A 25,392-nucleotide genomic window follows, 5' to 3' on the forward strand; every position below is an offset into this window, starting at 1 on the left:
CTATGTTAGGAGTTGCTTTGTAGGTACATGATGGTCAAAGAAAGGTTAGTAGAAATAAAGAGTGATGTTTAGGACTTCCTTCCTTCCTTCCTTCCTTCCTTCCTTCCTTCCTTCCTTCCTTCCTTCCTTCCTTCTTTCCTTCTTTCCTTCCTGTCTTGATTCTTTTTAAAAAGATTTCATTCATGGTCATGCCAATTGCTAATCTACTTTTATCACAAGAATATATATCTTAGGTGAGGCAGATAGTTATGATTCTACAGAAAGATAAGGTAAGATAGTTAGGTAAGGTCTTTAAAAACCTCAGAGACATGCAGAATATGGCATTTAAAAAATGCTTTTATTATTTTAAAGATTCACTGACAATGAGACAGGTTAACTCCTGGCAACACCCAGGCTACCTCAAAGAGAATGATGAGCATCAAAGAACTTCCTTATGGAGATGGCTTCAAGTGTGGCAAACAAGCCACTGGGCAAAATGTCCTCGTTTCTATCACAGACAGAATTCTGCCTAAAAAGTGTAAACTTGGATGCAGGCAGAGTTGACAGCCAAACTCTGCCAAGACAGGGTAAGCAAGCCCTCAATATTTCCTGCCTCACAAATATGTCTGTCAGATATATTGGGCCAGAAGGCTGAAGAAGATGCTCCAACATTATAGAGAGTTTTGGGTGACTATTGAGGTAGCAAACTGTCTCTGTCATCTTCTCATTTGGAAAGCTACTAACCTGCACTCCCAGCATACTCAGATAATCAAGTTTATTCCTTCTCAAGTATCTAATCGAGTTGAAGACTAGGTATCTTAGTTTTGAAATGAAGCTTAGTTGTTTAGGCATTAAAATGCTTTTAGGTCTAGATAGATGTTTTAGGTTGATAATGACAAGATGTGATGGAGACTGATTTACATTCAGAATTTTAGACACACCAAGATATGAAAGATGTTTTCTTCAAGGCTGTGAAATAAAAGTAGCTAAAACACTAATAATGTAACATTTATATAATTCCTGATTGTGTCATGGTTCTTCTTGCTATAGGTAATCTATTGTATATATGTGTAATAATATAAATATATATGTAAAATGTTAAAATTAAAAAAAGAATTGACTTGACCTCCTTTTCTATTATACAGGATTTAGGTGTGAAGTCCAGATTTTAGAAGCCAACATGTGATTCTGGCAGAAGGGTGATATCCTGAAATTGAGGTGGAGATGACAGGAAGGAGATGAAGTCATCCAAACCTCAATGGAGCTTGCTGACAGTGCTGCCAGCTGCCAGCCACACTTACTTTAATTGTAGGAGAAGTAAAATGTTATCTTACTTGAGCTCCTATTGCCTGGGTGCTTTGTCACTCTGCAGTTGTGACCACACTTTAAGTGATAAATGGATAAGTATGTGGAGATGGAAGAGGCCTACAAAGGGCTGAAAATGCAGGTGCAGAATGCTTTTAAACATATAAAGGAATAAATAATCTCATGTAGTTTAATAAAAAATGTCACTGGGTGCTATTTCCCTCTGTGGCTTCCCTCATCTTTCTGCTTTACCTGTTGGCTTTACCTTCATTATCTACAAGGAGAACAAGGCTAATGGAATAGAGTTGTGTTCTTGGCTTCTAAAAGTGTATGTAACTTATATGAGTATATAAAAGACTACTTTTTTAAATATGAAAATTTATTACAGTATTTCCATTGTCAAAATGTATGCTCTTATGATCTTGGTCTTTCCCTCTTTCCCCATACAAGGCCAAAAGAGGCTCACTGGCTTCTTTAACAATCTTGAAGCAGACTCTAGGACTATCACCCACAGCATGACCTCTTTGACCAAACCCAGCATCCAGAATTTCATTGTTTTCCTTAGTGACATACAAGCAGTCATCACTGGGCACAAACATTATGACAGACTTGCCATTCTTGATGAGCTGTGTCCTGACACACTTCCTGAAAGCAGAATTTGGCTGTTTGCCTTCAACACCTCCTTTTCCCAGCACAATTTCCATTTTCATGAGAAGGACCTCCAAAGAGATTGGTGTTGTAACATAAATATTACACACCTCAAAACAGGTGTGGTGCAAGGAAGGATGCAGGAGAGAGAAAGAGAAGCTATCATCTGAGTGAACCATGAGAAAGAGACAGACAGTGTGGGAGAGCAAAGTGGGGAGGGATACAGACAGAGAATCAGTGGGGCAGACAAAGAACGTAAGAGAAGAGGGAAGAAGTGAGAGAAGAGAACTGTGGAATGGCTGGTGGGTCCTTTATCCCTGGCCAGTGGTTGTTACAACAGGTGATGACATCAGAGGTTGCTGAGCAACCTGGGGCAGGCTAGCAGGGCTGCTTATATGCAAACAATTGGCCTTCAGGGTTGTGCTCAAGTGAGTTTTCTTGTATTGTTTATCATGCCACTTCTGGTTCCATCAGTAGCTGCCAAGCTTCTTGGCAGTATGGAGATCACAACACTTACCTATCTTCTTGGCGCCATAGGCCTGAGTGGGAAACAAAACAACAACAACAACAACAACATTGCTATGTTTTAACCTACTCAACTCATTATGAACAATTTCCAACTCACTCCAAAGGAAGTCAAGTAGTATGGTAAACCCTTGTGCTAATGACCCGATCTTAACGATGATTCCTCCGTGCATAACCTAGTCCCTCTTACACACTTCCGCCCATACTCCTTTCTCTTTAGATTATATGTAAACATTTTATCTTGTAATAACTTAAGACCTACAGAAAATCTGTAAAGTTAGCACAGAGAAGATTCCAAATAACTATCATCTCATTTCCTTATGAATATCTAAAACACCAGGGGACATTTGTCAAGGCAAATCAATTAATATAAATATATAGTGTTTAACTAAATTGGTTACAATTCCACCAGTTTTATGACTAATGTTCTTTCTTATTTCTAGAACTTAGCTGAGCACACTGTGCCTCCTTTAGTCCTGTGCTATTTTGTAGTCTTACCTCAGTACAGGGTAAGTCTTACCCTCATACAGGGAGAACAAGAGATGAAGCTAGGAGTATCTCAGCCCTGAATTTGATCATCTGTTACCCAAAAGGGACTGAACTGATGCCTCACATGTGTCTTAATAACAGGGTACCTAGTGACAACTTCAATATGTCTGTGAGGGTGCACTATAGAGAATTTTTACACCAGCCTAAACGGAGCAAGTCAATGGTAGTGTGACCTCTAGGTGAAGTAATAGACATAGTAGACAGCAGGCGTTTGGGGCTGCTGATGGCATTACATGGCATATTGTTTTACAATAAGCCTTTGTGTAAGTGTGTAAATGGAAGAATATCCTAAAGTAAAATATGGTGCAGTTAATTGAACACAAAATCCTGTTGCTTAGTCCTTTGTCAGCATCATCAGATATCATATACATGTTATACCTGTACATGCTAAACTTTCAGCAGGAAGTATGACAGGTGCATATGAGCATCCCTGTCAACACAAGAGCAATGGCTATGCGATAGCAGCAGAGTGGCCATGTTGTCACCAGGTGACAGGGAAGGTCCAACTGCATTACTATTATTTATATGATGGGAGCAGTGTGGTTGGCCCAATTCTTGTGACATGACCCATAACTATGCTTTGTCTCTAAATTGAGATAAACTCACACTAAGGTGTAAAAATGTCTTCTCAATTCAAGGTTGCATTCTAATAAACTGATTTCTGTTAATACCCATGGTAAAAGCAAGATTAGTGCCCATCCAGGGCTATAGGGTTACACCTGTAGATATATGTATAATCCCTTTACTCAGCATCTGAACAAGTAGTTGTTGGAGCCAGTAGCTCCACTCTCAGGGAAGTGGGAAGCAGAGGACAGAGACAGACATAGTGATGGCTCTGGGTTGGAGTGGCCTCTCCTCTTCAGAGTTTGACAAATCTGTTATAGTGTCATTACGATTCAATTTTGATCATAAAGAAGTACCTGGCTTGGAAAATTCTGGACCTCTTCTGCTCTTGACTAGGTTAAAAAGGCCTTTACTGGCCTTGTTAGACTTTCCCCACCTACATTTTGTGTGTGTGTGTGTGTGTGTGTGTGTGTGTGTGTGTGTGTGTGTGTGTAGGGTGCCAGGTCATCTACAACATATGGAGGAAGCCATGGGATGTATTTCTGTTGTTCTAATGATTCTCATGTGTGCATCAGTTGCATTTCTCAAGGCTGTCCTGCGTACACCTTGCTTTTCTATGTGCACATACTCCGGAAATATTTAATTTATAAATTAGGTTCATTGAGAGAGTAACAATCACAACAATATTTATAAAACTGCCAGCACAAGTATCTTTGCATTTTGGGTTGATCTGAACAGAGCGTTGTGACATTGCAATAGCCCTCTGATAACCTAGACAGCTACCAGGTGGCAGGTGACAGGAAGATTATATAGCTTGCCTGATGGACTGCGGAACATTCACTCTCTGGTTGTGAAAAGTGGAATGGCACAAGATTTCTTATTCTACTCAGAATAGCAGTCTCTATAAAAACTTCTGAACACTTTATTTCTAGTATTTCCTTTTTGTTTTTTTTTTTTTTGTACCAAGATTAACCCAAACCAAAGTGTAGCATATGCCACATTGTGTCCAGTACCTCCTTTAAGACAGGAAGTGGTGACAGTTTGGGGGAATTCCTTCCTGACTCTCTTGCCGTGTTGTCATTGGACTTTCTATCCATTGTTCCCTCTTTGTATAGCTCTGGGAATGGCCTCAGGTCTAAGTCAACAAAGAAAAAAAATTTCTTGAGTTTTAAAAATTTTGTTTTGCATTTACAGTGACCGAGCATTGTGATGTCCGGTGGCAGAACTGGAAACAGCACACTGGTGGCCATGGTTTTAGCTTTAAGGAAGAAGTTGTTAGGTAGAAGACGAATGAAAGAAAGCCAAGAAAATCCAGGTTTTCCTCCTGACAATTCTAGCCATTATTCTACTACCTTCCCTATGATTGAGATATGCTGGACAACAAAGATAATTTTTGGTATGAACTCTACATCATTGACTTTGAATTCTAACTTAAAGAACACTAGTTAGGAAGCTGGAGAGATGGCTCAATGGTTAAGAGCACTGTCTGTTCTTCCAGAGGTCCTGAGTTCAATTCCCAGCAACCACATGGTGGCTCACAATTACCATAATGTGATCTAATGCCCTCTTCTGGTGTGCAAGTAGACATTCAAGCAGAGCACTGTATATATAATAAATAAATAAATCTTTAAGAAGAAAAAAGCACACTACCAGTTAGGGTGTCTAGTCAGTGAAATACAAGCCTAAGAGGCCTGGTGGCACTGAGAGAAAGAATAAACAGGCTACCAAGATGAGACTTGATAGCCTATGATCAGATAGTGGGGGAAGATGTCCCCTTGGTCATAGACCTAGGGGAGGGGAAAAGAGTGAAAATGGGAGGGAGGGAGGGATGGGAGGATACAAGTGATGGGATAACAATTGAGATGTAATCTGAATAAATCAATAAAAAACATATTTGCACTAAAAGCTAAAAAGGTACATGAAGTGTCTTGTCATGAATTCCTGGGTGTCAGAAGTATTCTTTAGTGAGAGACAGAATACAGGTCCTCCCTTTACTTGGGAAAAAAAATCTAGATAAAGCAAGAACTCAGGTTCTTTTCCTGGATACTGAGAATGATTTTCTGTTTGACTGTGAAGCCCACTGTAAGCTCCTCACTTCTCAAAGCTCAGTCTTGTAGACCCACTGTAGTCCACAGCATTCCTTGAATGTTTTATCATTCTAAGTGTGAAGACAGACGTTTACGTCTTTTGGGGGAAAAATTGCAAACCACTTCTCTTCCACAGCCAAGGTCAGTGATTCTCCAAGGGCCCCTTCTGAGTCCCCCATTTTGCTCAGGACCCTCCTGACTGACTTGGCTTCTGGTTTTGGAACCTTAGCAGAGTTGCTTAGATGGCACTAGGTACTCGTTGTGGTGTGATGATGTGAAAGCCCTAGGATAAATGGTCACCCTATAAATATACATCCGATCTCCAGTTCCATCAGGTTAAAGTATCTACTGTTTGGTTTCCTTCCTCCAGAAATAGATGTCGCACTTTGAACTTAAAATAAATTTCAGTAATTAAGAGGCTGAAACATGAATTTTTTTTCTCCCTGCCCTTTTCACTTGTGTTCATGTCCTTCTGTTTTGTAATTCCAGCAGCTGTCCATTCTTGACATCAAATAGAAGATAAGTACCATATTATTTCAACAAGGTGAATGTATTTGATAATGACTGAATGAGGAAAAGTAGAGGAGGGAAAAAGCAGAGCAAGACATCTCCCTCCAGCAGGGCAACAGGAACTCTCTCAGCAGTCCTATGCTCACTGGTCTACTCAGAAACACATTGCTGGCATAACATTTACAAATCATCTCCTTACATTTTTATGTTTCCCACTTTGGAAAACAACCATGCCTAGCATATAATCTCACCCTTTTATTATGACATGTGAGAGAGTATCCAAGACTGGTGAGGTTTAATTATTCCCATCAAGTTATTTTAGATGTCAGTTTCTACAAGTCGTTCACAAATGGGCAGATGGAAGAAACATGTTGTCCCAGAAAAGCCAAGCTTGGGTGGAGTGGAGAAGTACACAGACTTCCTTCCTCCATGGCTACAGTGGTGAGAGAGCATATCCTGTATACTTGCCTTATGAGCTCATGGCTTAAGTTTAGAAGGATCATCAGCTGACTGGATATTTGGGTCTTTAAGTAATCTTTAAAAAATGTGACCCCAGGCAGTATTCATGTTCTAGTAAGAGTTAACAAGAGAGCAATGCTGTAATTGTCTTGAACTCACCATTTGCTCTTGTTATTCTCCTTGTGGCACAATCTTGACCTTGGGTCTGAATGTTCATGTATTCTGATGCTATGACCTCATCTGAATGCGGCAGATGGAGAAATGGAATCTGTCCTTTTTATATCTTACAGTGTTTTTATTTGGCACAGCCTGCCGTGGATGTGTTCTGAATGTCTTACATTTAGGCATCTATGATCACTAGCATAAACCTTTGATTACTATTTTATTATACATAGAGATTTTTCTAAAAGAACGTATTATGGGAAAAGAATGAAATAACTGTACATACTGAACATTCTGGTATCAAAACACAGAGACACTTATAAAGTATTAAATTATATTGCATAACCTTTTATCATTTGATTTAGTTAGGTTATGAAAGGTATGCTCAATAGAATATGATAATTCTGAAAAATGTTACTCTTTACATGCTACCTGGTCACAATTTCATGCATCTTCATAGAGGCATGAAGTTCTAGGTGAGACACAAAGGGCCACATTTTTGCTTATAGCAATGACAATAGCCACGGTATTAACACTTTCCAGTGTCCACTAACCCTGAGTGAGTTTCCGGGAGAACTACACAGAAGAACACCTGATACCTGCACTCACAGTAGGCTGTGTTATGGTGGACATCCCAGAGTCTTCTATAATGGAAAATATCTTTGCTGTATGGAAAACAGATCAATACTCCCTCTGCCCCATTGGAGAATATTGTATTTTCCAATACCTTTCCTATATAAACATTCTTTTTTAATTTTTCAATTTTTATAAGCAGTCTTGAAAATATAGTTAAAAAAAAGATTGTTCCACTTTCAAGATATCAAAAACAAGCCTGGCAGTGGTGGCACACGCCTTGAATCTCAGGACTTGGGAGGCAGAGACAGGTGGATGTCCATGAGTTGGGAGGCCAGCCTGGTTTACAGAGCAAATTCCAGAATTCCAGGACAGCCAAAGCTGTTATATAGAGAATTCCGCCCCCCCCCCACACATACACACACACACACACACAAAAACCCAAAACAAAACAAAATAACCAAATAAACAATAGCAACAAAAAGATATCAAAAGCAGTTTATTCATGAAGGAGTGTAGGCACTGAATTGTTTTCTATATTTCTCTGTAATTAAGCTTAACCTTGCCAGATTTTTTTTTTTTAACATGATTTAACATCAACTGCTCAGGGTTATCCAAGTAACTTTGCATTTAAAATATTCATTTTTTAAATTTTAGTTTTTTTGAGTCAGGGTTTCTCTGTGTAGCCCTGGTAATACTAGACTCACTTTATAGACCAGGATGGCCTCAAATTTACAGCAGTCCATCTGCCTCTGCCTCCTGAGTGCTGGGATTAAAGGCGTGTGCCACCATGCTCAGATAAAATACAATTTTTAATTAAAACTTAAAATTTATTCATTTTTATTATTATTTTCACACACATGTGTATGTGAGTACTTTGTCCAGCTTTCAAGTGTTCATTGTTTTCACTGTGGCTTTAGGATTTGAACCCAAGTTTGTGCAACAAAATACTTTTACCCACTGACCTGTCTCATCCTCCCTGAAGTGTATTTCTGAGGTTATAAACTTTAGTTAATTTTTCATTTCCCTATTTTTTTATGTCCTTTTAAGGTATAGCACTATGATACTCTAGTAATAAAGATCAGATAGTACTTACACTAGCCATGTGATAGCAATCCTAATACTTTATAAGAGTTAACTCAATCATATAAGTGGGCCATATATATAATATATAGGAATATAATATATTGTGCTATAATATATAATATATACTGGAATATATATATAATATTATATATATAGTATATATACTAAAGCACAGTGAAACCATGTGGCTGTAAGTCACTTCAACAGTAGGTCTAGGATTCTGACCCAGGAGTCTCTGGAGGAGGTGTTTTCTACCCATGCCATATTACCTCTCTCATTTCTAAGTCTTCTGGCCTTCTTATATTCCAGAGGGTTTATATACTCCCTGTGAGTCTTATTCATTCATGTTCTCTTCCTTCTCTTGCAGTGTATTGTCCTGTGGCATCATTTAACATTTTGTTCAGTCACAGCTGGTCTCTTTTCTGACTATCAATCTGTCTGCTTGCATTCACTACATAGCTGCTCTCCATGCTTGCAGAGCTCAGAGAGAGAGGATTGGGGAGAGAAGAGTGCTAGCTATGTGATGTTTTCCCTCACACGTTACTGTGGTTTGGGTAGATGGTCCCCAAAGGCCCAAGTGTAAGATGCTTGGTCACTAGCCTGTTGTAGTATTTTGGGAGGTAGTAGAAGCTTTAGTAGGCAAGTTCCAGTGGAAGGGAGTTAGATCAGCTTAGGCATGTCCTCAAAGAGGGTATTGGACATTTCATGTCTTCTTTTCTTTGCTGGCTATGATGATATAGCTAGGCCTCCATTCCATGTTGCTGCTATGATAAACTGATTAAACCCAGGTATAAAAGTATTGGGGCCAAGTAAGCATGGATGGAAATAACTATCAGCCAAAATAAAAATCAAGCCTTCATCTTTCTCAACTGATACCTCAGGCATTTAGTTATAGAGATGGAAAGCTGACCAAGGCATCCACCCCATCTGTTCCTTTTGGGGGATGCTATGCCCAAACACTGATTTAAACCTTACTCCAACCCCTGCACTGTATTGAGCAATGTGGTTTTTTCTATTTCTAGCTCTGTATCTTACCTCTGAACTTGAGACAGCATCCTGATTTTCCAAAGGGCTGACATAAAGATCAAGCGGAACTAATTTGTATTCAACAGGACGTTCGGGTGTGGTATTAGTGGCAATAAGTAAGAAGGAAAGAAAAATTCCCACACCTTATCTCAAAACATGTTCCGGACTCTTATATAAACTTTGGCATGTGTTTTAGAAAACCAGTGTTGCTAGTTCCAACTATTAAAACTAATATTCAGGGCTGAGGACAGAGCTCAGTTGGTAAAGTCCTTGCCTGGATCCATTTTCATTTCCCTCCGCAATCAGGGGGCTAAGATGAAGTGGGAAAGGCAATTGCCTTGGGTGTTAAATGTAGGAAATGCTCACAGATGGGTTACAAATAAAGATAAATCCAATTTTACTGCATGTGTGCATGCGTGCAGCCCCCCAACATATAAAAATTATAATATAATTGTCTGTCATTTCTCCTCAGGCACCTCTATGGCTGATGATCTTGGGACTCTTCTACACTTATTGAGAGAAGAATTGATGTGTGTGGCAACAAGCCTCCAGCAACTGAGTAGGACAGCGAAAGTTGTTTCCTCTGGCTTGCGTGCTTTGGTCCAATTCTGTTCATTGTATTCTGTCCTAAGAACAAACCTTTATTATTAGTTATTCTGTGAAGAATGTTTCCATTCTTTGTCTTATAAAATCTTTGCAGTTAAAGATAACTTTCTTTCTTTTTTCTTTCATTCTTCCTTTCTTTCTGCTTCTATTTTTCCAGTTTTTTTCTTTTTTTTTTTTTTTGAGACAAAGTTTCTCTGTGTAGACTGTCTTGTAACCTAGAGATTTGCCTGCCTTCTCCTGCCAATTGCTGGCATTGAAAGGCATGCACTACCACTGCCTGGCAAGGATAATTTTCTTACAGAGTTTCTATTTCTTTTCTGAAGATTATGTAGCAAATGTAACTGTTTTCACCCTTCATGGCGATAAGAACAAAAAAAGATTTTCCATGAAAAGATAGCAAAAATTACTGGACTTTCTTGCCAAGATAGAAAAAACTGAGCAGGGGAGATAGCTCAGTGGATAAGAACACTTGGCATGCATGAAGAGGACCTACGTTTGAATCCTCACAATGCGTGCAAACGTCAGGCATGGATGCATGGGCCTGTGGTCCTAGAGCAGGAGACCAGGCACCTAACAGTGAGCTTTAGGTTCATCAAGAGACCCTGTCTCAACAACTAAGGTAGGGACAAATAGAGGAAACCATCTACTCATTTTCTGGTAACTTCCTCTGGTCTCCACATGTGTGTGCATAGCTGAGGACCCTCACATACAAGTATGTCTCTCTCTCTCTGTCTCTCTCTCTGTCTCTCTCTCTCTCTCTCTCACACACACACACACACACACACAAGAAACAAGCAAACTAAACTAAGCAGACACTAGCATTTTAATACCGAGAGCATAACAGGTGGTAGAGACAGTTGTATTGACGTTCTAGTATTTCTTAGAAACTGAAATACAGTCTAGTGAAAACCACAAAAAGGTAGCTTCAACCTGGAGTGGCTCATTCTGCTTCCTTAGCTCGGGTTCTGTGAGAGTATGAAAGATGATTTATCACTTTGGGTCACAAGCAAGACCAGTGAGGCCAGAAACTCTGACACTAGAAAAAAAGACAAGACTGGTATTATCAGTAGGAAATGACATTTCTCCCTCTGTCACTTTGACCTCAGAGGTCAAGCCTGAGGGCATCTGGAGGAGTCTTAGGGTAGGAGGGCAGGAAGAGAAGGACTTGCCTCATTCTTAGTTCAGTCTTCGTATGACCCTATTAATCTAAAGGCTCTCTGATGCTCGGCCTGACAGACAGCTGGGTGGACAGAGGCTCCTCCCACCCCACCGTTGTCATAATAGCTTCCCCCTGTCCCCTGGTATCATCAGGGACTGCTTTTAAGAGCCTTTTGATAGATAGCATTTTCTGCACTGTTCACCGTGGGAGGCGGGGGAGGAGAATCCATTTGCTGCGCAGGCAGTTTTTGTTGCAGTAAGAAGCTTCTTCCACCCCCTTCAAACCTGACACCGCGAGACAGAATACACACACTGGCCTGTTAGCACTGTGGGATTCCTGGGTTTCTCCATCCTTTTCTGCTCTCCAAGGCAGAAGTACTTAAAGAGGAATGGCAATACCAAAGAAACAACAAACCTGTGCTGTCTCAGGAACACATCAAGCTAGTGTCCACACTCTGCGGCAGAAATGCTGCGTGCAGTAAAATGCGTCTCTACAGGGCTCCTTACCTTCCAAAGTGCATCCCTGTTTCCCGCACGAAAAAAAAATTTTTTTGACTTACAGCAAAGGCTTCCAAATAACTCCCCACAACAGTAAATCTAGACGGGTTCTCATGGTGGCAAGACCAGTAGTTTTCCACCCACTCCCAGCCTCTAGCCCCTGCCTTGCGGGAAGTTCTTATAAAACACACAATTCTGTTCAGTTAGGCTATGAAAAAGGTTTTGCTTTACCTAGGTTCTCTACCTTTTTTCTCTCACTTCCCAGGGCACTTCCCACCCTCACTTTCAGGATGGACCGGAAGTTGTTTTTGTGGCCATACTCAGGGTCTAAGTATTCTTATTACTATTATTCCTATTTCAAAAAAAGGAACGGATAAGTTGAGTGTGTTTACCATCTGCGGGCGCAAATTTCTTTAGTGCATCTCGAAGCCGATTAACAGCGGTCAACAAATTGAGAGAGTTCATTCTGAACACCACTTCTGGCAATACACATGTACACCCACGTGACACCGGGATGCGTTGTGCCTGGTCATGTGGAGAGAGGGCCTTGCATGGGCCTGTGGTCCCAGTGTGGGAGAGCTACATGCACTCTTTAGGGCTTAAGGAGTTAGCAGTCACCACCTGGCCGAGGTGAGTGTATCCGTTCAGTTGCTGAGAACAAACAAAGCTTTTTATGGGCCTATTTGGAGTCCTCTTGCCTAGTGCATGGAACCAGTTGGCTTTTCCCCAAGGTAAGAGTGGATTTTCTCTTTGCGAAGACGCTATCCATTACTATGAGTGTTTTGCCGGGTGCAAATATGTGTGATCCTCAGGCCAGGCTGTACAGCCTGGTTCTGAGAAAATGACAGCAAATTCGCTGAAGACTACCAGCCAAATCATGTGATTGTCATCCGCTCAGCATTTTGTTTTTTCTTTTCTTTCCAAGAAGAGATTGATATTCGTGGTGGGACGCTTGCTAACAGGAGTGGGACACGTCTGGAGCAGTAGGTTGGAAAGGAAATAGTTTCCTGCCCTATATTTTCAGAATAGTCCCTTTTGGCAGTCCATAATCTCTTAAAAATGATCTTGCTTTCAGATAGCTACAGATATGTCATTTAGTGCTTCGCATGGATGTGAGGCTGATGGCTTGAGATACACAGGATGGATTGCTGGGTTTTCATGACCATAAATCCCTTGTCACATCCTCAGCATGAGAGAAGCTCTTTGGTAGATAACATAAACCCATTAATCACCACGCTCTTAGACTAAGCACCACAGAAGGAATTCTAAATGTTCCATGTTCCAACACCACCCCTCCCCCTTAAAAAGAGCTCTCCTTTATTAATTCATGCTGTTCCAGATAGCCTAAGTTACGTCCGTGAAAGAGACTGTATGCCAAGGAAAGAAAGAACTGGAATCTGGGGCTGGGGGTTGGGGGTTGGGGGCGGGAGGCAAAAAGATTAAATTCGGTCTCCAGTCTAAAGTAGATCACGTGCTAGCCTCCAGGTCCTCACCCTCTGCCTAGAGAATGTTGGCAGACTTCCAGTTTGTGAAAACAGCACTCCACAGCTGATCTTCCCTTCCGAGTACACAATGCAAAGAGGGATTATTTACTCAGACAGAACTGTTCACTGAGGAATAAAAGCAAAAATGCATTTTAGGAGTGGTTGCTTCTGACGACCGTACAGAAGCAATCTTGATCGCTGGTTAAAAAGAGCAGGCAGCTTGCTGAGCCTCTGAAGGCACAGCCTTCTTACTGACCCTGCCTACACTCAACACAGGTATGGTTTTGTTTTTTTTCAAGGTTTTTCCTACCTGCCAAGCAGCGCATTCCAGAAACAGCCTTCTCTCAGGAATGTCCTTCTAACCTCTGAAACAAAATAATGGTTCACAGTGTTGGTTTTGTGCTGGGCTTTCTGCCCGCATTTACCATCCACAGAGAGAGAGAGAGAGAGAGAGAGAGAGAGAGAGAGAGAGAGAGAGAGAGAGGGAGAGAGAGAGAGAGAGAGAGAGAGAGAGAGAGGTGTGGAGGAAGCTATCTTCCAAGATTCAACTTCCTAAGCACATGAAAGGGTTGAACTGAAGTTTATCTGTTCACACATTCCTTGCCAATATGTGAGTGTTTATAAAGAGAAAGCCCCACATGCCCAGACTTATAAGGAGGCTGAGGCGTTCCGTTTGACACATAAAATCATATCATTGGAACAGTTTTGTTTTTCATGATAAAAACTTTTGTTGAGTATCTAAAGAGCACTGACAATTGTCAGGCTCAGACTTCTCACTGGGAGCCCTGTCTGAAGCAGCAGAGCCAGCCTGGGGAGGGAGGCCTGCTAACAGGGCTTTCGTTCCAGGGAGCATTTTGTAACTCCAAATCTTTGATAAGGACACAGTATAGTGGAGGGCGTCTGTGACTGAATAGTTGTCGAACCTTAAAGATATGATTCGGCTCACCATGGTGAGAGCAGAGTGCAGTAACATTAAACAGCAGATGGGATTTCAAAGCCCATCAGATACACATTAAAAAAGCCTAACTAATAAAAGAAAAAGAGAGGGAAAGAAGGGAAGACAGAAGAAAGAAAGAAAGAAAGAAAGAAAGAAAGAAAGAAAGAAAGAAAGGAAGAAAGGCACATTAAGATAAATGGGTTGATTTGGCTTTGTCGTGCTTGACTGGAATAGGAAAACCATCTGAATGGGTCAAATTACAACCTAGCCTTCAAGATCAAAGGACAAGCACTGCAGTGGTAGGTCAAGCTGACCTGAACTATGTCAGCCAGATCAGCATGCAATCCTAAACTATGGGCTGAGAAAACATGTCTCTCTCAACCGAGACCTGACTGGGCAATTAACCAAAGTATTTGCTTTTTTGCTTCAGAAGATATCATTGGTCAGGCCCGTGTGCTGAAATACACGCACACACGCAGGCACACACGCACGCGTGCAGGCACGCTCTGAATTCCTGTAGTATAGCTTAGCTATATGGGATGGGCTCATGAGTTTAAAATGGAACCGTTCACTAAAAACATCACTAGCTTGGATGAAGGAAGAATGGTCTGGAATGTGGATTGAACACGTTATAAAACACACACAATCTATAAGATGGAAATCTGGGTATGTGTGATTTTGAATTCATGAATGCTATCCTAGCAGAGGTGGTAAATGTTATGTGTCTGTTTGTCTGTCTGTTTTCCTGTCTGTCTGACTGGGCTGTGGTGCCCAGATACAAGTTAAGGATGCTTGTTTGCTTGTCTTTATTTTTTATTTTTTGAATGGGATTAAAAATCATAATCTGTGAACCTGGAGTAAGACATAGGCCACTTCCAAGCAGGGGGAAGCTTTGATAGACTGAAAACCTTTGCTGAGAAAGGGTAGATGTTCCCAGTAGATTGCTTTTGAGCTGGAGTAGCCACTCTCCTGGGTCAGCTTTCCTTTTACCTCTTCAGATTTTGATTTGCCAAGCTCCATGATGGTTTGAGCCAGCCAATCTCATTGTCTCTCTGTCTCTGTCTCCCTCTCCCTCCCCGCCCCCCGACACTGACTATGCTAAATGCTTCAGAAGCATTCACTTTAAAATACTTTATGATGTTTTACTTCAGTTTAGAAAAATCTGATGGAGTAAGGCTGTTACAATGTCCTCGGTGTATAGCAGACATAGACCACTCCATCATGTTTGCAGAGGTGACTATGGATAAATACAGCCATAGTAAATCCACACCTTTACACTCAAGTGAACAAGACTCTATGAGAAGCCTTGTTTCCACATGATTTCTTGGGGATGCCCCCACAACTACCATCCTGGGTCAAACAGCTCCAATACAGAGTCGCCCTCACCAGTGCCTGCTGTATGCTTTCCTTTTGACGTGGTTTATCTTGTTCAGAGGTGACCAGTATTCTGTGCTAACCACTCCCTTCATTCAGGAATATTCTTTCATCCCTTGACTGACAGATGGATTTGGCCTCCTGTGTGCCTATTTAGAATGCAAGAGGTGCCTGCTTTTATGTTCGATTGCAGCAGGTGGTGCAAAGCATCAATGGTTTGTCTGTGGGAGCCAATGCCCTAGTTTGAGGTGAATAATCAGCTTTTACTTAATGCTCTTTTACATTATAAACATTTTCTACCCCCCCTTTTTTCCCCCCAGAGTTAATGTATAGTGAACTGATGCTTTCCAAAAGCTGCAAGAGTCTGAACCCCTGGAGAGCTACACCACACAGTCACAATTCAAATAATGCAAACGAGCACTCTGGAGCACAGACCGTGCCATGGGGCTCTTACTCAGGACACAGCAGCAAACACAGAAACATCCTTGCCTGCATAACCAAGGGCTTCAGAGCTGGTTTTTAGGACGAGGAGCAGGTTTGAAACTCTATAGTGTCAGGCCAGGAAGAAGGTGAGCAAGGGGGAGGATTAATGAGGGGCTGCAGGCCACACAAACTGCCACACAGTTCTGGTCACTAGACCGAAAAGTCACTGATTTTTGCCTCCAGGATTAGACTTTTATAACTTAAAACAAGCCCCTTTAAACAAATCCGCATCAGGCAATGTGTCAACACTTCGTTGGTTTCAAGAGAATTAGTTTTCTAAATGCTCTTTTCTGAAGCAATTTTTGTAGTTGAAAATGCATTACAAGGAACATTTACTATAGCTACAGTGAGGCGATACAGTGTCTGCTAAGTAGGGTTTTAATCAGCACAGCTGCACACGGAACACACTTGATGTTGCCGCACTCCCTCCCACTTCAGTATCAGTGTCAATAAACCTAGGGACTTAAGGTTATTTTGTTTGGTATTTGCTGTAAATAATAGCCTGGACTTTAGTTGTTTCTGCTCAAAGTGAACCGGGCTAATAGCGTTGCAAGGATGCCTGGGCAGGGTGTGATGTAACAACCACACATAACTCAGGCTCTTTGTACCCCCCATGCCAAAGAAACCATAAGATCATTCTGCTAGCTGAGTGATAACACACCAGAGTCAGTAAACTACACATCCACACTGCAGGACAGACGCGAGCGTAGCTAGACCCATCCAGAGTTGCTGAAAACTCAACGTCCCCAGTTCTAACTTGTTCTATGGGGCATCCTCCTAGTACTATTAAGCGTCAATACGAGCAGCACCAAAGTCTGCCAAATGAAAAAACCCATTTCCTTTGTATATTCTCCTAGTCCTAATGTGTGGCTTGCTTGCTTCTGTTTGTTTGTTTGTTTGTTTTTTGCCTTTTTTTTTTTTTTTTGGCTTGCCCCTCCCCGCCAATTCCTCCATAAAAGATAGTCTTTCAAGTGTTCGAATAGAAAGAGATTGTGGGTCTTATTATAAAAAGCCACTTAACCCCATGTGGCTGGTTTCACCTCTCTCTGAACGTGAGTGGAATCCAGGTGAAAAGGCAACAGCCACTGTGCTTCGTACAGTTAGTGTTTGCAAAGCAAGAGTGAGCTGTGAGGGGAACTGGAGATCCCAGGAATGCATGCGAATGTGCCTCACATGTGTTCTCTTCAACCTGCAAGCACTAAGTAGAGACAAACAGCCTCACTTCCACCTGCTCCTAACATGATTTCTTGCTTATGTGTCCGTGGGACTGAGATGGCATAATGCGAGCATGGGTTTGGGACTACACGTGCCTGGGGTGTGATCTAAACCATGCTATTCCTTCTAGCCATGTACACTTAAGCTGATGCCATAAATACTCTTACACTCAGTTTACTTTTCTATAAAATAAACATATAATCCAAAATTTCCATCCTTATGGAGTTTACAGTTAACAGCGCCAACTGCTCAGAAGGGCAGATAAACAACTGCTGACGGGCGCTACTATTCCTGTGATGATCCCAAAGGGAGACACGGTGCATAATCAGCCTTGAGGACCAAGTAGTCAGTAGGTGGTGTATGGCATCATCATTTGGTTCTTCCTGGAGGGGATTTTGAAGACCTTTTGGGAAAGTAGGCAAGCATGTATGTGATCCCTGTAAAAGCATCGAGTGCCAGTGTCTCTAGTAGCTGCACATGAATGAAAAGGTCAGTCTGAACATGCTCAACCTCAGAGAATCTGCTAGTGGAAAGCAGGTGTTGAAGATAAAATTTCATGGCTTCTTCAAATCATTTGTCTTAAAAAGGACCTCTCCTGGGGCTGGCTAGGTGGCTCAGTAGGTAAGAGTACTTGCTATTCTTGCATACACATTGGGGAGCTCATAACTGCTTGTAACTCTGCGTCATCCAGAATCCTTTTCTGGCTTCAGAGGCAAATGCACACATGTGTCTATACAAACATAGGTAAAAATAAAATATTTTTTAAAACAAACTTTTTTTTATAAATTAAATTTTAACAAATGCAGGAAGTTAATTCAGTGGCCATCCTCTTCTTTCTATTTAATGTTTACAGTTGTCTATTTGGTACATATTTCCAAAAAATTTGGCACACAAGTAAGCACAGTAAGTCTGTCATGCTTCCACACCACGGGAAAAAAAGACACCTTTCAGTCACTCGTTACAACATTTCACATGGTTGAATCTATCTTTGCTTATCTTATCACATAATTTTGTCTTTGTATGCTTAAAAGATTTAGCTTCTCTAAAATCAATTTTGAAAAAGAAAATAGATAAAATCAAATTTGGGGTGGTGTCATACCCCTTCGGGTGGCTTCTTGCCTTTCTCAGCCTTTCATCACCCTGGGCAGAATGCTGGCAGTGAAGTCAGACTTGATTTCCTATGCTTATTGCTTCCTCCATTTGAAGTCAAAGTCCAGCTATGATGGACACTACTGGTAATTCAGTAGTTTTGAAGGTAATTTGTAGTGTAGAATAGAAACATATGTATCAGTAATGTTTAGTTGGATTCCTCTAGACTTAGAATGGTCATTTGGCATTGACAGAATTCTCTATTACTTTCCCTTATCCTTGTTTATTTTTTCCCCTTCCTTCCTTCCCCCTTTCCTTTCCTTTCCCTTCCTCCTTTCCTTTCCTTTTCCTTCCCCCTTTCTTTCCTTTCCTTTCCCTTCCCTTCCTCCTTTCTTCCCTTTCCTTCCCTTCCCTTCCCTTACTTTCCTTTCCTTCCCTTCCCTTCCCTTCCCTTCCCTTCCCTTCCCTTCCCTTCCTTTCCTTTCCTTTCCTTTCCTTTCCTTTCCTTTCCTTTCCTTTCCTTTCCTTTCCTGTAGAGTCTCACTATTTGGCTCTGGCATTCCTTAACTTTTTATGTAGACCAGGCTGGCCTTGAACTCACAGAGCTCCATCTGCCTCTGCCTCGCAAGTGCCAGGATTACAGGTCTGCAGCACCACACCTGACTTCCTCCAGCCTTTTCTATAGTTGATTCTATATGACATTGCAAGGAAGAAGGTGATTTCTTTGGCTCATTTCCTCCCTCCTGTGAAAACTACTGACATCAATGTTACTAGGAAGAAAGCAAAGGGCCCAGTCATGATGATACAGTGAAAGCATCAGCAAGAAGAAACAGGGGAGTTCATAAAAGCAATGGTGGTCAGCAAATTCTAATGCCCTCTCCCCTCTCCCCCCGCCTCATTCTACAGAAATCTTACTTGGTTTGATATTGCCAACTCTCAAGGTGCTAGGTCTGGGTCACATCTCTCTTGGAAGCTTTTTGATCAAATTCTTGCTACCAACTTGAGATTTTTTTTTTTCTTTTTCACTCATTAAGCACTCAGGAGTCTTCCTGAAAAGACATTTTTAAGTTAAACCAAGAGGATTACAGTGGACATAATAAAGAAGAAGAAAAAAAATCAACCAACCAAAAACAAATAGACAAAACCCATCTACTTGGGAGCTTTATATTCCTTTACTCTGTGACGTATTTTTCATGTAGTTCTTCTTTGTAGTCCTATCAACAATTGCACACACATCCATCTCCCCACCCTTGTTTTTCTTTTTCTTTTTGCTTTCTTTTTTAATTAAATTAAATTAAATTTATTTATTTATTTATTTATTTTTGTTTTTTTGAGACAGGGTTTTTCTATGTAGCCTTGGTTGTTCAGACTGGCCCCAAACTCATGGAGATCTGCCTGCCTCTACCTCCCAAGTGCTGGGATTAAAGGCATGCGTCACCACCTTCCAGCTACCTTTGTTTTTCTTTTTCTTTTTCTTTTTTCTTTTTTTTTTATTTAATTAATTTATTCAGATTACATCTCAATTGTTATCCCATCCCCTGTATCTATCCTCCAGTTCCTCCTTCCCTCCTGATTTCATCCTATTCCCCTGTCCTATGTCTGTGACCAAGGGGGACCTCCTCCCTCACTATATGGTCATAGGCTATCAAGTCTTATTTTGGTAGCCTGCTTATTCTTCTTCTGAGTGTCACCAGGCCTCCCCACCAAGGGGAAGTGGTCAAATATGGGGCACCAGAGTTCACGTCCGAGTCAGTCCCTGCTCTCCACTCAACTGTGGAGAATGTCTTGTCCATTGGCTAGATCTGAGAAGGGGTTGGATGTTTACTGCAAGTATTGTCCTTGGTTGGTGCAGTAGTTTGAACAGAACCCCTGTGTCCAGATTTGCCCATCATGATGCTCTTCTTGTAGGTTTCTAGGACCCTCTGGATCCTTCTGTTTCTCCATTCTCCCAGACTTCTCTCATCTAGAGTCTCAATAGGATGTCCTCACAACTAACTATCCCAATCTCCTGGTAAGTAAAGACTATCATGGGACATGCCTTTTGGGCTAGTGTCCAATTATAAGTGAGGATATGCCATGTGAGTCTTTCTGCTTCTGGGTTAACTCATTCAGTATGATCATTTCTAGTTCCATCCATTTCAGCATTTTCTTATTTTCTATAGATGAGTATTCCATAGTGTAAATGTACCACAGTTTCTTTATCCATTCTTCAACTGAGAGACATTTAGGTTGTTTCCAGGTTCTGGCTATTATGAGTAAGGCCGCTATGAACATGGTTGAGCATATGTCCTTGTTGTGTGGTACAGCATCTTCTGGGTATATTCCAAGGAGTGGAATAGCTGGGTCTTGAGGAAGCCCTATTCCCAGTTTTCTGAGATAGCACCAGGTAGATTTCCAAAGTGGTTGTACAATTTTGCATTCCCACCAGCAATGAAGGCGTGTTCCCCTTTCTCCACATCCTCTCTAGCATGTGCTGTCGCTTGAGTTTTTTATCTTAGCCATTCTGATTGGTGTAAGATGGAACCTCAGAGTCATTTTGATTTGCATATCTCTGATGACTAAAGACGTTGAGCATTTCTTTAAGTGTTTTACCCTTGTTTTTCTTAATGGTAGACTATATACTATTCACATGCTTATTGCTTCTCTCCCCACCAAAAACCTATTAGAGTATGATTTGTTTACTGATGAGTCTCTAGCTCCTGGAACAGGAGCTGAGATACCTTGAACCCTTGAATGTCAAGGTTTGTTAGATGAATGAGCAAACAGAGATGTATGTACTGGTTATAAAAGACACAATCCAGAGAAGGGCCCTGAATGAGGGGGTGGAAAGAAAACGATTTTGAATCCCTTGTAGATTTAACTTAATATTTTCAATGGAAGTTCCCAAGAGTAGCAAGATTGGGGAACACACAGTACAGTGTTGATTACACCCACTTTCTTGAGAGCAGAGGAAGCCCCAGGTGTATTCCTTTTGAGTAGCATGGGATCCTACCATGTCTCTGTCCTGCTTTACCCCATCCAAAAAAGACACTTGACCTGGGTCATCAAGGAATGCTTTCCTAGGGTGGAGGGACAGAGCATTTCTGATACCCAATTTGAAATTGATTTTCAATTGGAACTTTTTTCTTGCATTGTTATGTGACTTGTCTATTGTCTCAAATCATAAAATCCAGTGGCATGTAGCAACAACTTAAAGCTTGTAAAAATATGTATTTAGAAGTAATAGGAAACAGTTTAAGGATGAGAACTTTGTAGACTGGAAGAAAGTTAGATGATGTATTCAAAGTGTTGAAAGAAAAAAACAAACAAACACCAACTAAGAGTATTTAACTCCACTAAGGCAGTGGTAGTGCACACCTTTAGTCCCGGCACTCAGGAAACAGAAGCAGACAGATCTCTGTGAGTTCAAGGTTAGCCTGGTCTACAGAGCTAGTTCCAGGACTGCCAAGGCCACACAAAGAAACCCTACCACAAAAAAAAAAAAAGAAAGAGTGTTTAATCCCAGTGAATTGACCTTCAATAATAAAGGAGAGAGAAGACTTCCAAAGACAGTTCAAGATAATAAAAGGTGTAATCTAACTTTTTTTAAAGGTAAAGTAATAACATAGACATTTCTTAAAAGATGACACAGCAATGGGCAACAAGGCTATTCTAAAAATTATCAACATCAATGATTACTAGAAAATGCAAATCAAATCCCCTCCATCTGTTAAAAATGGCTAGTGCTGAGAAAGATTAAAGAAAACAAGTGTTGGTGACGATGTGGAGAAAGGTGACTCAGATACACTGTTGGTGGAGTATTAATTTGTATAGCCATAATGGAAAATAGAATGTGGTTCCTTAAAACATTAAAAATAGAACTAAAATATCTAGAAATTCCATGACTATGTGCATATCCAAGAGAAATAATGTTAACACATCAAATACATGTTTTCATTCCATGATCATTGAAGCAACACCTCCAACAGCCAAGATATCAATCTGTTCCATCATTCTCAGGTCCACCCACGAATGAATGGATAAATAAACGTGTTCTATAGAATAAGTTTGTCCAGCCTCCAAAATACATTTAAAGTAAAATAATAAAATAAAATAAAGGATAGTGTGATGGTGTCTCAGAAGAACCTAATCCTAAAGAAACGAATTTATCAGACAGCTCCGTGATTTCATTTAAAGAATTAAAACCAAGCAAATTAACAAAGAGCAAACTCTTTCTTGAGTTGCCTGCATAGAACTGACCTGTATCTGCAAAGCGCATCTTTTTGAAGCCTGCAGTGTTGTTATCTCCCAAATCCTTCTGCACTTTGGACCTATTCTTTGTCTCTACTTCTGAGCTTTTTAACTATAGCTCCAATTGATCTTACTGGACTATCAAGGCCAAATGTAATTCCTTATTAAAAGCAACTGTTGGAAAACTATACATTGATGAAGACAGGTGCTTGAGGAGTTAGGGCAGCTTCCTCTCTAGTTCTCAGTAATTCTCTGTGTTTTAAATATGACGTGACATTGTTTGTAGATGCTGCAGGTCTGTCTGTCTCTCTGTTACTCCATCTCTCTCTGTCTCTGTCTCTCAGTCTCTGTGTCTCTCCCTTTCTCCCCCTCTCCTCTGTTTCTGTCTGTGCATGCATAAGTGGATGCCACCGGATGCCTTGCACAAGTCAGTTCTTTCATTCCACAGCATTGAGTCTCAGGAACTGGATTCAGGTCTTCACATTTGGCAGCATGGGCTTTTTATCCCCTGAGCCAGCTCTCCCACCCTGCCTGTCACTGTGCTTAAATGGCCATATTCATCTTGTCACCACCATTCTGAACAATGGAAGAAATATCCCAAGTGGCAGCTGATTCTGCAGGGTGCTGCTGTCATGATGATATGCAGTAACACTGGCCTGCTTAGTCATTCTCATTGAGACTTTGTCATTTGTCAGATCACACCGAAAACAAAAATATCTTGAAGGACATCTCACTTAAATTTTTGTCTTTTTGGCTCTCTAGGCAAGAAGAGAGTGAAAGAAAAATTTATAGATTTTGTGAAATTGTCTTACTACAGAAGAGACGCATCTAATAATGGCTATCTGGTGATCCCAGGGACTTGCATTCACATGACTAGGCAGAGGGATTCATGGCCCACTTCCTGCTTCCAACTTTGACCTTCCCCAAGCGAGTGAGTAATGCTCTTGCAGTTAACCCTCAGAGCTTCTTTAACAATACAATATGGTAAAACACCTTCAATGTCTAGGGCTTTTGCATCATGAACAAGGAATTGGAGAAGACACAGGAACAGAACTGAGTACATTCCCTGAAGTAGGAGTGAGGGCACATAATATACTCTACAGGATGGGCAATCACGTGTCCCAATAGCTCTGAATTATTTTGGGGTTCTATTCATGAGTCTGGGAGGAATGGAGAGCTAGTCCTCAGAGGCCAGAAATAGGGTTGGTCTTTACTCTGATTGACAGGTATGTTGTTTCATCTTTGGGACATCTTTTAGCATGTGACTGGCTGCACACCTTATAATATTGAGCCTGTGTCTCTCAGGCCTACACATGGGATGACAGACAGGGGTATTGCTCTGGTGGGTTCTTTGGAGGGCCATTTCTCTCACCGTGTTTCTCAACATTGGTTTAAGTTAGCCTTGTCTGTCTCCCCTTCTACCAGGAACTACCTTACTCCTAATTCCCCACAGAAATGGAGATTCTGTATTGCCTTATCCAGAAGGAGCAGGCATGCTTTGCCAGGAGAGCTGTCCTGGGTTGTGACTTGCTGCTGCGCTATGCTAATGAGTGTTCCTTTTGGATGCTCACTTCTTCCAGTGCCTGAATGCCCTGGGGTCAGACATAGCCATTTTGTCTTACTCTTCCTAAGGTTGCCTTGGCTCGGAAGATTACCTAGCCAAATTGGATGCATAGAGACTCAAGGAGTAGAATAAGAGTTAGGGAAGGTTTGCAGCAACCTTGCCTCTGGATAGCACTGAGTCAGCAGAAAGGAAAGCAACCCGGTGTGAAGCTGTCAGAATCCATGTGTGACGGCAGAAGTCTACATGTCAACAGATGACTGGATGTAGGAGGAGGGTCTGGGGAGGAGGAGAGTGGTAAATATGATTCTCACTGTGGGAGGGACCTGGCAATCAGAATAACCATAGAGACAGGTGAATGGTATGAGGCAGGATGATGAGAATCAAGATGCTTTGGGTGCAGGGACACTTCATCTGTATGACAGTGGGCTATCCAATATTTGGATGCTATCAATAAAAATCCACATTGTTCATATGTACATATCAGCTAATTTTTGATGAGAGATTGCACCATCATGTGCAAGACATGTCTGGGTTTTGTTTTCTACTGTGACTTGTCCAGTATTTGTCAGATTTGTGTGCCCAAAATGAAGAATCTGCAATTTAAGCATACTAGTCGGAGTCACTGTTCCAAAGCAATGTCAGATTTAGGAATGTATAATTTTCCAGAGCCTGAGTTTTAACACCCCCCAGATGTGTGTAAACGGTGGTGGCAAATCCACCCAGATGTCTCTGATTGCATCTAGTTGGTATTAACTTCATTTCTCATCTTGTGTGTTCCCTTCATTTAATCTGCTGTAAAATCAGTATAGCTTTGAATTTACTTTTAAAAGAGGAAGTTTGAGGAAACTCAGTGATGTGAATGTGGAAAGAGTTGACTTCATAAAGTTATTAAGGCCCCACAATAAATCAGAGGGCATCAGAGAACCAGAGAAAGCTGAGAGCTGCCATAGCCTTCTAGCTCTTCTCCTCCTCGCTTATCCATTTGCCCCTTGCAGGAAGACCTAATCTTCAATCAGACTATAAACAAGATCTCATTTCTTCCATTATAAAAAAAAGAGTAAAATCTTCACTTGACCCTATTTCTCTTCTACCCACCATCCTGATGTTGTCCTTTCCTTGGAAGCAAATCCCCTTCATTTGATGATTTTTCCTCCCTGGAGTTAAATTCCTTACTAGAATTTCAGAAAGCTTACTTTCCTGGCTTTTTTTTTTCTTTTCTTTTTTTTTTTTGGATATTGTTTGAAGGGGTAACTAGTCATTTCTGCGACACTTATGCTGGTT

General features: G+C 41.1%; 1 pseudogene; it reads right to left on the bottom strand.

Moving 5' to 3' along the window:
• Positions 1-1,698: 1,698 nt before the first annotated feature.
• The window catches only part of LOC127204261 (40S ribosomal protein S23-like), a 34,048-nt pseudogene continuing 10,354 nt past the window's right edge, over positions 1,699-25,392 (bottom strand).

The sequence above is a fragment of the Acomys russatus genome, chromosome 20 (genome assembly GCF_903995435.1).
Source record: "Acomys russatus chromosome 20, mAcoRus1.1, whole genome shotgun sequence".
NCBI lineage: Eukaryota > Metazoa > Chordata > Mammalia > Rodentia > Muridae > Acomys > Acomys russatus.